Genomic DNA, 10,906 nt, shown 5'->3' with positions numbered 1-10,906 from the left:
ACCACACGACATGTGGGATCTTAGTTTCCCGGCCAGGGACTGAACCTGTCCCCCTGCTTGGAAACTCAGAGTCTTAACCACTGGGCCACCAGGGTAATCCCTCAAATACCTCTTGAAGAGATCTATACATGAAAAATGCTTCAAAACCAGAGCAAATCAACCGTTGTAAACTAAGAAAACAAGGAGATGGTCACTGGATGGTCCTGTCCCCATGGACAGCCCCCTACAGTCCATGCGAGGGGCCCCATCTTTAGCGAGGACTCACCAAAAACTGCTCACATTCGTTTTTGCAGGCACTCCTCGCAGTGGGATGGGATCCCGGGTCCCCTCTGAGGCCAGGTGTGGTGCTGGCAGGACGGGCCTGGGCGAGAAAAGCCTGAAAACCCGTGCTAAGATGATCTCATATCTATCTCGAATCGCATGACTTGCACAGAAACTCGAGTTTCGGCACCAGAGACTAATGCAAGGAGGGAGAAAAGCAAACTGTTCCAGGAAACAATTCGACAGATCTTTGATCCCTACCATTTGCTCAGGAACTATAAAAGCTTCCTTGGGGCTTGGAAGCAGGCTTGTAGAAGGAAGGTGAGCTTTGAACCCTAGGAGACCAAGGAGAGTGCGCAGGTGCAATAGTCACACAGTGTGTCTTTGTCACCAGGGGGCCTGACTCCACTGGTACCCTTCCCCTAGGTCTTGTACTCAGAAGGAGGGATATGCCGACAGTTGTGGGTGGGAAAGGGGTGCGGGGATCTCACTGGTTGAGGAAGAAGAGGGAGCAAGCCAAGAATAGGAGTCCTGCCCTTAGGTGGTTCATTCCTGGTTTCTTCAGGGAACAGTTGATGGATGCTTAGGAATCAGGGTGTTATAGGTTGAACTGTCTCCATGAATCACGGTTTTATATGTTGAAGTCCTCACTCCCAGTACCTGTGAAAGTGGTTTTATTTGGAAATCATGGCAGATGTGATCAAGATAAAGTTATCAGGGTGGGGCCTTGAATCCCTTTTGACTTAGTGACCTTATAAGAAGAGAAGCGATCCAGAGACAGACTTACAGGGAGAAGTCATGTGACAACCAAGGCAGAGATCAGAGCAATGCGCATAGAAGACAAGGGTCACCAAGGATTGCGAGCAACACCCAAGGCTCAGAAAAAGGCAGATTCTCCCTGAGACCTTCAGATGGAGTGTGGACCTGCTGGCACCTGGATTTTGGATTTCTGGTCTTCAGAACTCAGGGCAAATACATTTCTGTCATTTTAAGCCATACGGTGTGGTAATTTATTATGGCAGCCTTGGGAAACTAATACATATGCGCAAAGGGAATCTGGAAACTGGTTTAAGTCCTGGAGTGCCCGGCCATGTCCAAGCAGTCAACTACACACTTGAATGGAAGGCTCGCAAGCTCCTGGAATCTCTACCCAGTAGAAGTCTGCATCTCTTTGGTGTGGCCCTTCAAATCAGGATGACCTACCTTGCATCAGGACCAGCTGTGCAATCCACAGAGCCCAGTACAAAATGAAAATATGGGCCCCTAGTTTAAAAAGTTTCCAGAAGTTCTAGACAGTGACACCAGAGCATTAGACCAAGCACAGGGTCCTAGGAACAGGTTACATCCAGGAAGCTGGCCCTGATTTGCATGATCAAGGGGTCTCCAGGCCCTCATTATGTAATTTATGCCTAAATTCCTATCTCAACCAAGTGATTCTCTTGTGATGATCAAAGCCCTTCTGTGAGGTTATCTTTTAGATGTTGCTGGGGGAATAAGCATTCATTTCTTGGCACCTAGAGATGGGTGGGCTTGTCAAGAGATGGAGGGCCAAATGAAATGCACCTTCTCCATGGCTGCCAGACTGGTGACTTGGGGCGGCCAGGACAGGCTTCTAACTGGTCAACCACCCAAGGACCCAGGACAGAGGATAAACTCCAGGAGCAGTCCTTCCCAGCCCCATCCAATCCTGCCTCAGAAGGCCATAGTCTTTGTTTTCTCAGGCCCTGCCTGTCCTTCTGGAAACTAGGTGTGGCAGCAATAATACATCAGGTGCCCAGCCCCAGTGCTTGGCCAAAGGAGGCTGGGCCTGAGGCACCTGACAGCCCCGCGGCCCCAGCCAAGCTCCCATCCCCTGCCCCGGAGGCCCCGATAGGGCTGAGTGCTTCTGCCCTCAGCCAGTTTGTGTTCCCTGCCGGCCTCCTCCGTTCCACCCCTGTGTGTGCATGTTTAGTTGCTTTAGTCATGTCCAACTCACTGTGACCCCCTGGTATGTAGCCCAACAGGCTGCTCTGTCCATGGGATTTCCCAGGCAAGAATACTGGAGTGGGTTGCCATGCCCTCCTCCAGGGAATCTTCCTGACCCAGAGATCAAAGCTGTGTCTCTTGCATCTCCTGCATTGGCAGCATTGGCAGATTCTTTACCACCAGCGCCACCTGGGAAGCCCCCCCATTCCACCCCTACACTGGCTTAGTCCAGCATCTTGTTCCTCTCAGTCAACCCCTGTGTTACACGGGTGCCAAGGTGCCTAGGCAAGGGCTTCCCCTTGCGCCTTTTCAGACGACAACCTCGTGAGTGCTGCAGCTCTCACCATGTCCAGTGCAAAGGCTCCGGGTCAGAGTCCACACATAGAACCAGTCCAAATGGGAAAGGTGCTGAATGAAGAAACTCACAGAGTCTCTCTTCGAGAGCCTTGCAAAATGAGTCAAAAAATGTAAACAAACAAACAAGAACAACAACAACAAAAATCCGCAGCCACAAAATACAAACAATGGAAAGGTAAACAAGTTTCTCCCCAAAGTTTTGAGAAATGTTGGAATATTAGATGAGCCCCCAAATGGATGAAGTGGTGCCCAGGGGCTCAGGACTGCCAGAGACAGAACCACATCTCAACGGAAGCATGTAGATTTTATATAAAGTCTCTACCTCGTCATGGTTTTCATGATCTCTTAACTTTAGCGGGAATTTTTAAAGAAGTAATGGTTCTTGGAAACGTTTATACTGCATTTAGCAATTCAACCATAATCTTAAACGTAAGTAAAGTTACAATCTTGCTTTTAAAACATGTGGGGACTTCCCTGGTGGTTCAGTGGTTAGGATTTTGCCTTCTAATGCAACAGGTTCAGGTTCAATTCCTGGTCAGGAAGCTAAGATCCCACATGCCTCCTGGCCAAAAAACCAAAATATAAAACAGAAGCAATATTGTAACAAATTCAACAGACACTTTAAAAATGGTCCACATTAAAAAAATGTATAACATGATCTCATGTTTATGGAATGATGTGAGTGTGTCTGTCTCTCTAGCACACCCTCAATCTATATTTTAATTCATCCATCCATCTAATCTGTCCATCCTTCTCTCATTTGGGGTGTGTGTGTGTGTGTGTGTGTGTGTGTGCACGCATGCACACATATGCGCACTCGAATGTGTGGGAGTAAAAGATAAAGAGAAAGACGGAGAGAGAGAAATACAAAGAGACAGAGAGACAGAGACAGAGAAACAAGAAACAGACACAGAAAGAGAGCAGGTAGATTCTGGAATGCTGTTCACTGATGGCTATTTGTGGTGGTAGAATCTTAGGAAATCATTTTTTTTAATTGATTAAACTTTTTAGAATGAGCCTAGATTCAATAAGAACCATAAACTCATTGTTTCAGAAAATAATCAATTCAGTTGATCAAACAGAGAAGGAAATTATCACAGATAAGGTGCCCATCAGCCCCAGAGCACCCGGGACACTTCTTGCCTAAACATGATTCTTCATGGCATCCCCCGTTTCTCTCTCAAAATAACACAGTTCAGGTGACCAACGATCACAGACCAGCAGAGGCATCCCCTCTTTTGCTTTCCCTCAGTTCTAGGAGGAAGAGCCAACCCTTGTGTGCCGGGCACAGAGGGAATGGGAGCAGACCAGGATGGCAGGTGCTGGATGAAGTAACTTCTGGAAAAGGCAGGGACATGGGGAAAGAAGACTTGGTTGGCCCAGTTCTGCATCAGTGGGGAAGGAAACTGCTTCTTAACCCCAAAACAGGATTTCTTAACCTTCCACTTCATGAAGAAGAGCGGAGCACATTTATAAAATCTTGTGTTTCCCCACAAATTTCTTATAACATATCCATCTTAATACAAATCGACCCTGAGCCTGAAGGTTCAAATACAGATGAGAAACAAATACACCAGCCCTGAATAATGATCCTAAATGCCCTCCTTTGATTGGAGTCAATGGCCTGGATTAGTTGGCTCCAAGGAGACAGTGACCAAAAAACTTGGGCTCATGGAATATTGACTTCGATTTTTAGCCAATTACACCCTGGTGTGCCGTCTGGTATTATACAGTATAGTCGCCAAGGGTTGGGGCCGGGGGCGGGGGGTTGCCTCTCCAGGTTGCAGCTCAAATTCTGGGAGCTCCAGATCCCCAGGTCTCCGTGGATGCCCTGTTGACAGGGACTCGCTGGAAGCCTTCCCAAGGCTGGGTCATAGTGGGTGACATGCTCCTGTCCTGGGAGCGCCTTCTGACTCAACTGCCACTCCTGCCCCGGCATGCCCATAGCATTGTAGGACTCCCAACGACTGTCTGTCTGTTCACAGAATCCCACTTCCACCAAAGGGATCTCGGAAAATCAGGGCCAGCTCAAGTGACAAGCTACCTTACCAGAACAGCTGAAGACAGACCTCTCTGGGACTCTCTAAACCTCAAGCAACTGCCCCTGACTCCTGGGACCCGTCAGCCACCCCAGGGTGTGCATATAAGTAGGTATAATCGAGTAGAAGCCACGCTAGTCCTTGCTTCACGCAGTGAAGCAGCTTAAGACAGGTCCCTAAACGGGAATTTAAAAGGTGGGAGTTTCCTGGCAACTTAGCTTCAACTTAAATAGGGGTTAGTTCTAACAGTAAAGAAAATTTAGCTCAGAGATCCTTAAGGATAGTTTAAACTCTATAAAATCCTCTTTTAACCCTAAAGTAATTCTAGAGGGAGTCTTAAATCATAAGAGCCCTAAGCCTCTAAGATGTGGGTCCTCCTATTTCCCCATGTCAATATTCTTCTCATAGCCCAGTGCACAGATTCTTGCCTGCCTGTGAAGTAGGGGAGAAGGAGCAGTGAAAACATACATGTACACACATATAGACACATACACAGAGGCACATGCAGGACTCCAGAACAGGGGGAGTAGGTTAGAGGAAGCTGAAGGGAATTGATGACCCACAAATATGGTGAGTGAGGCAGAAGGTCACCAAACACAAATGGGGTGCTCCCTTGCACCCCTCAGCTAACATCCCACACCAAAGAGTCATTGTAAATTTCTGGTTTTGCCCTTACCACCAACAGGAAGCAGTTGGTCTTACTTTATTTGTTGTTGTAGTTTAATCGCTGAGTCGTGTCCAACTCTTTTATGATCCCATGGACTGTTGCTTGCCAGGCTCCTCTGTCCATGGGATTTCCCAGGTAAGACTACTGGAGTGGATTGCTATTTCCTTCTCCAGGGGATTTTCCTGACCCAAAGGTTGAACCTGCATCTCCTGCATTGGCAGGAGGATTCTTTACCACTGAGTCACGATGGAAGACCTGATCTTACTTTACATCTGAACTTAGAAACCTTCCTTTTCTTTCATCCTGGGCAATGATGCTGAGATAAGAGTACTAAACAGAACATTTCTTTCATCCAGCATGGCCTGATTTTCTTAGGTGGTACTTAGCAGCCAGATGTTTAAGTAATTTAACCAAACAAAATGCAACGAGCTGATTTCTCCTCTTGTTCTCAAACCTGGCACACCTCCATGCCTTATAAGGAGGTAGCCAGCCCTTCCCATTTCCCCCTGCCCCACAAACAGCTCTTGGACCCCATGCCTGTCCTGTCTACCCTCCCTGGGTATGCCGACCTGCTCTCCTAGAGGTAGACTCTGTACACTTGCCTTTGTCGTCCCTGAGAAGCGATAGCTGATCGGCTACAGTCTCACCTGAGCAGCAGCAGCAGCAGAAGCAGCAGCAGACGAGCAGGTTTGACAGGTGCATCTGTCTGGGCCCTGCCTACAGAAGCAGCACTTCACTCAAGCCTACACGCATCACTGAAACTCCAATACGTTCCCACAGCAGGGAGGATGGGTATGAAGGGTGTGTTTGCCTTTGCCAGAACCACAGGAACCTTCCGAGAACTGCCTGTGCATCTGGTCAACCCACAGAAGGTGGTGGTTGAGATGATGATGAAAAATCTTGGGGCGGATGGAATCTTATAAATGAATAGTCAGCCCATAATTCTCCAGAAAGATCCTAGGAAGTTTAGGGTAAACTCACATTAGCAATTCTGGGAAGTATCTAAATAGTCCTAATAGATCCATCTAAAATCAACATGGATACTTACTACTTAGATTTAAGTGAAAGTCTTAGTTCTTCTATGTTAAGATGTATCTAGAATCTGATCACTCTTGCCATTTGTACTGCTGTGATCTGATCAGTGCCTACCAGGACGGCTGCAATGACCTCCTAGCTACTTTCTCCATGCCCCTCATAGTGAGTTCTCAACACAGCTGGCAGAGCCTCCTGTGTTGCTAGAGGATGAGTCAGGTTGTATCATTTCAAAACTTTGCTCAAATTTCCACCGACCCACATGCTAGGCCCTCATTTCCTGGTGCTTGCTAATCTCATTAGCATTCACCTGCTCCTCGTGTGGGGCCTCCTTGCTAGTCTTGGATGGCTCCAGGCACATGCCAGCCCCAGGGCCTTTGCACTTGCTATTCCTTCTGTGTGCAGTGCTCTTTCTTTCACCTCTTTCAGGACTTCACTCAAGGGCCACCTTCCCAGAGAGGGCTTTCCAGCCACTCTGTTTAAAATCATAGACTTCCCACACTACTTCCCCTCCCCATTTCCCTGTTTCATTTTTCTCTATTGGCCTCACTGCTCCCTGACATACTATATATTCTAATTATTTATCTGCTTTTTGCCTGACTCTCTATGAAAAGCCTGACCCAGAGGACAAGAATTCTTTCATGTTTTCTGCTGTGTCCTCACTCTGAGTGATGCTCCATGAATACTAGTTGGGTGAATAAATAAAGATTGGGTGCCTGGTTCACACTGATGCAGATGATAGACAAGTAAGAAGGGACAACCATAGTTTCAGGGCCTATATGAGTAAGAGGGATCTTGAGGGTCATCCTCCTGACCAGGCAGGTTCCCAAGGTCACACAACTAACTGATGGAGCGACAGCAACCAGAACCCAAGACTCCTCCTCCTGGTGAGTATGAGAGCTGGGACTGCAGCCGCTCAGGGCAGAGCAGGTAAGAACACAGATCTGAGTTCAGACAAGGACACAAGTTTTTGGGTCAGAGTCCCAACCCTGCTGCACATCAGCTAACCTCTGGGTCAGGCTATTTAAACTCCAAAGTCTCAATTTTTTTATTTTTCCAGTGGGGAAAAATAGCAGTGGCTCCTGCTCATGGTGGGAAAGCACTTCTCTCCATGCCTGGTGCACAGAAAATTCTAGATAGTTATAAAAAAATGTCAAAATGTTGTCCTTCCAAGTAAAAGAGGCAGCTGGCCGATGGTATTAAGGTGGCTAAAGCCTCACTAAACCTCTGTTGAAAACAGGAATTCCTCGAGTTACAAGAACAGAGTTGAGGAAGCCCCAGGCCCCCTAGGACCGTGAGTTTTCTGAAGACAAAAACCATTTCTTAGTCACCACAGGGGCATCAGGAGGATCTGACTAAGAGTTATTCTGTATGACATGAGACCCTAGCTGGGTACACATTTCTAGGGTCAACCAGGTGGCACTCTGGTAACCTGGTTCAGTGGGAAGAGCATCTCCTGGAGGAATTCCCAAGGGCTGGGAGGCACCAGGAAAGCCCCACCTGGTGAGCAGGGCCCAGGGCAGCGATCAAGAAAGGAGCACGGAGTGAGAAACAGACAGACATTGTGAATGTCCTGGTAGCTCTGTGGAGGGCCTCTGGGTGTCACCTTACCCACAGAATGTAGGGAGTCGTAGGGGGTGTTCTGGGTGTGCCTTGTAACAGAGATGCTGGAACCAGGTGCTATAGGAAGGGCCCTGTAAGAACAAAGGGCAGGTTCACAGCGCAGAGCACCCAAGGACAGGGCTTCAGGTTTAAGATGGGGACCTCCAGCCCGGCACCCTGCATGGGTAGCGGCCAAATGGATGACAAGGGCATCATAAGTAGGGGGAAGAGATGCCTCTTTGCTCTTCAAGCTAATGCTCAGGAGGACCCCAGGGCTTCTGTGGTTTTGGCTGTACCAAGTCTTACTTGTGGCTCAAGGGATCTTTACGGCTATGTGTGGGATCCAATTCCCTGACCAGGGATCAAACCCAGGCCCCTGCATTGGGAGTGTGGAGGCTTAGCCACTGGACTACCAGGGTAGTCCTGACCCCAGGACTTCTACTGAGGCATTCTAAGCAGGTTTTCAACAGGTGAGCCGGCCACCTGAGCAGGCATCTAGGGCTGGGCTGAGTGTGGCTCAAAGGCCTCCGCGTGGGAGCACGGACCCCTCACCCCCACCCTGGCCCGCATCAATGCACAGCGTGGGCCAGGGGAAATCAGGAAGCAGCAATTTTCACAGGCACAGCTGACACTGCTCATTGCCTGCTTCTTTCTCATATTTGAACACGCAACTGCCTACCTAACAGTTTCCTGGATCCCTAGGCATCTCAGATTTAGCTCACGGAAATCAAATCATTCTTTTTTTTTTTCCATCTTAGAGTGGGGTCGTGCTAAATTGCCCAGGCTGGAGTGCAGTGGTTATTCACAAGCTCAGTCCCACTACTGACCAGCAGGGGAGTTTTGACCTGCTCTGTTTCTGACCTGGGCCAACTCACCCCTCCTTAGGCAACCAGGTGGTCCTCGCCTCTCAAGAGGTCACGATATTGATGCCAAATTTAGTGTGGACACTATATAGGCATACTGTGTTACAGCTCAGAACTCCTGGGTTCAAGCACAGATATATTTTTTAAAAATGTTTGTTAATTGAGGTGAAATTCACTAACATAAAATTAACCATTTTAAAGTGAACAGTTCAGTGGCATTTAGTGCTTTCACAATGCTCTGCAACCATCTCCTCTATTGAGTCCTAAAACATTTTTTCACTCCAAAACAAAACAAAACAAAACCCCTGTGTCCATTAAGCAGCTCCTCCCTCATTCCCTGGCAACCACCAAATTGCCATTCAGTTCAGTTCAGTCGCTCAGTCATGTCCGACTCTTTGCAACTCCATGGACTGCAGCACGCCAGGTCTCCCTGGCTATCACCAGTTCCTGGAGTTTATTCAAACTCATGTCCATCGAGTTGGTGATGCCATCCAATCATCTCATCCTCTGTCGTCCCCTTCTCCTCCCATCTTCAATCTTTCCCAACATCAGGGTCCTTTCAAATGAATCAGTTCTTAGCATCAGGTGCCCAAGTATTGCAGTTTCAGCTTCAGCATCAGCCCTTCCAGTGAGTATTCAGGGCTGATTTCCTTTAGGATGGACTGGTTGGAGCTCCTTGCTGCCCAAGGGACTCTCAAGAGTCTTCTCCAACACGAGTTTAAAAGCATCAATTTGTTGGCAATTCTTTGGCACTCAGCTTTCTTTGTAGTCCAACTCTCACATCCATACATAACTACTGGAAAAACCATAGCTTTGACTAGACAGACCTTTGTTGGCAAAGTAATGTCTCTTTTTTAATATGCTATCTAGGATAATATGCAGTTCATGGGGTCACAGAGTTGGACACAACTGAGCGACTGAACTGAACTGAACTAGGTTGGTCATAATTTTTCTTTCAAGAAGCAAGCGTCTTTTAATTTCATGGCTGCAGTCACCATCTGCAGTGATTTTGGAGCCCCCCAAAATAAAGCCTGTCACTGTTTCCACTGTTTTCCAATCTATTTGCCATATTTTGATGGAACCAGATGCCATGATCTTAGTTATCTGAATGTTGAGTTTTAAGCCAACTTTTTCACTCTCTTTCATCAAGAGGCTCTTTAGTTCTTCTTTGCTTTCTGCCATAAGGGTGGTGTCATCTTGTTTCTATGGACTTGCCTATTTGGGACATTTCACATCAATGGAATCATACACATGTGACCTTGGAGGTCTGGCTTCTTTCATACAGCATAATGGCTAAAAAATGTCCCATCATGTGGATGGACCACATTGTGTTTATTCATTCATTTGTTTTGTGGACCCTGGGTTGTTCCCACCTTTTGGCTGCTGTGAGTCCTGTGGCTATGAACACATGGGCATACGGTTGCTTGATCTGTTGGTTTTGCCCATGGCTTCCCCATCTCATGATGGTACCCATCCAGATACTCATGCCTGAAACCCAGGAGTCAATCTTTGTTCATTAAACCCTAACAGCCCCCTCTATCCCATATGTCGCTTCCTGTCCAGAATATCACCTGGACCCTCCTCTCACATCTTCACTGCATCAGCTCAAGCAACCACTACGGCCTCTCCAGTGGGGTCCTGGCTCTCAGCCCTTCTCTGGCTCCTTAAAACCAATCTCTCAACCTCTGGCTGCAGCCAGGCCATCTTTCTACACTTGACCTTAGCCAAAAGAGTGAGAAGTGATAAGCCAGTTCACCTTCCCAAACTGGTTATCAGAATGAGTCCTCTCCCTGCAAAGAATGACCATCCCGAAGAGGCTCCTATGGCAACCATGATGCATTTAAACTCTGTTTCATAATCTATTGTTGCTGTTGTTCAGTCACTTAAGTTGTATCTCACTCTTTGTGACCCCATGGACTATATAGCACACCAGACTTTCTTGTCCTTCGTTATCTCTCAGAGTTTGCTCAAACTTATGTCCATTGAGTTGGTGATGCTATCCATCCATCTCATTCTCTGCCGCCCCCTTCTCCTACCCTCAATCTTTCCCAGCATCAGGGTCTTTTCAAATGAGTCAGATCTTCAAATCAGGTGGCCAAACACTGGAGCTTCAGTTTCAG

Source organism: Muntiacus reevesi, chromosome 18 (assembly GCF_963930625.1).
Source record: "Muntiacus reevesi chromosome 18, mMunRee1.1, whole genome shotgun sequence".
In the NCBI taxonomy this organism is placed as follows: Eukaryota; Metazoa; Chordata; class Mammalia; order Artiodactyla; family Cervidae; genus Muntiacus; species Muntiacus reevesi.
Note: the sequence above shows the minus strand (reverse complement) of the source record.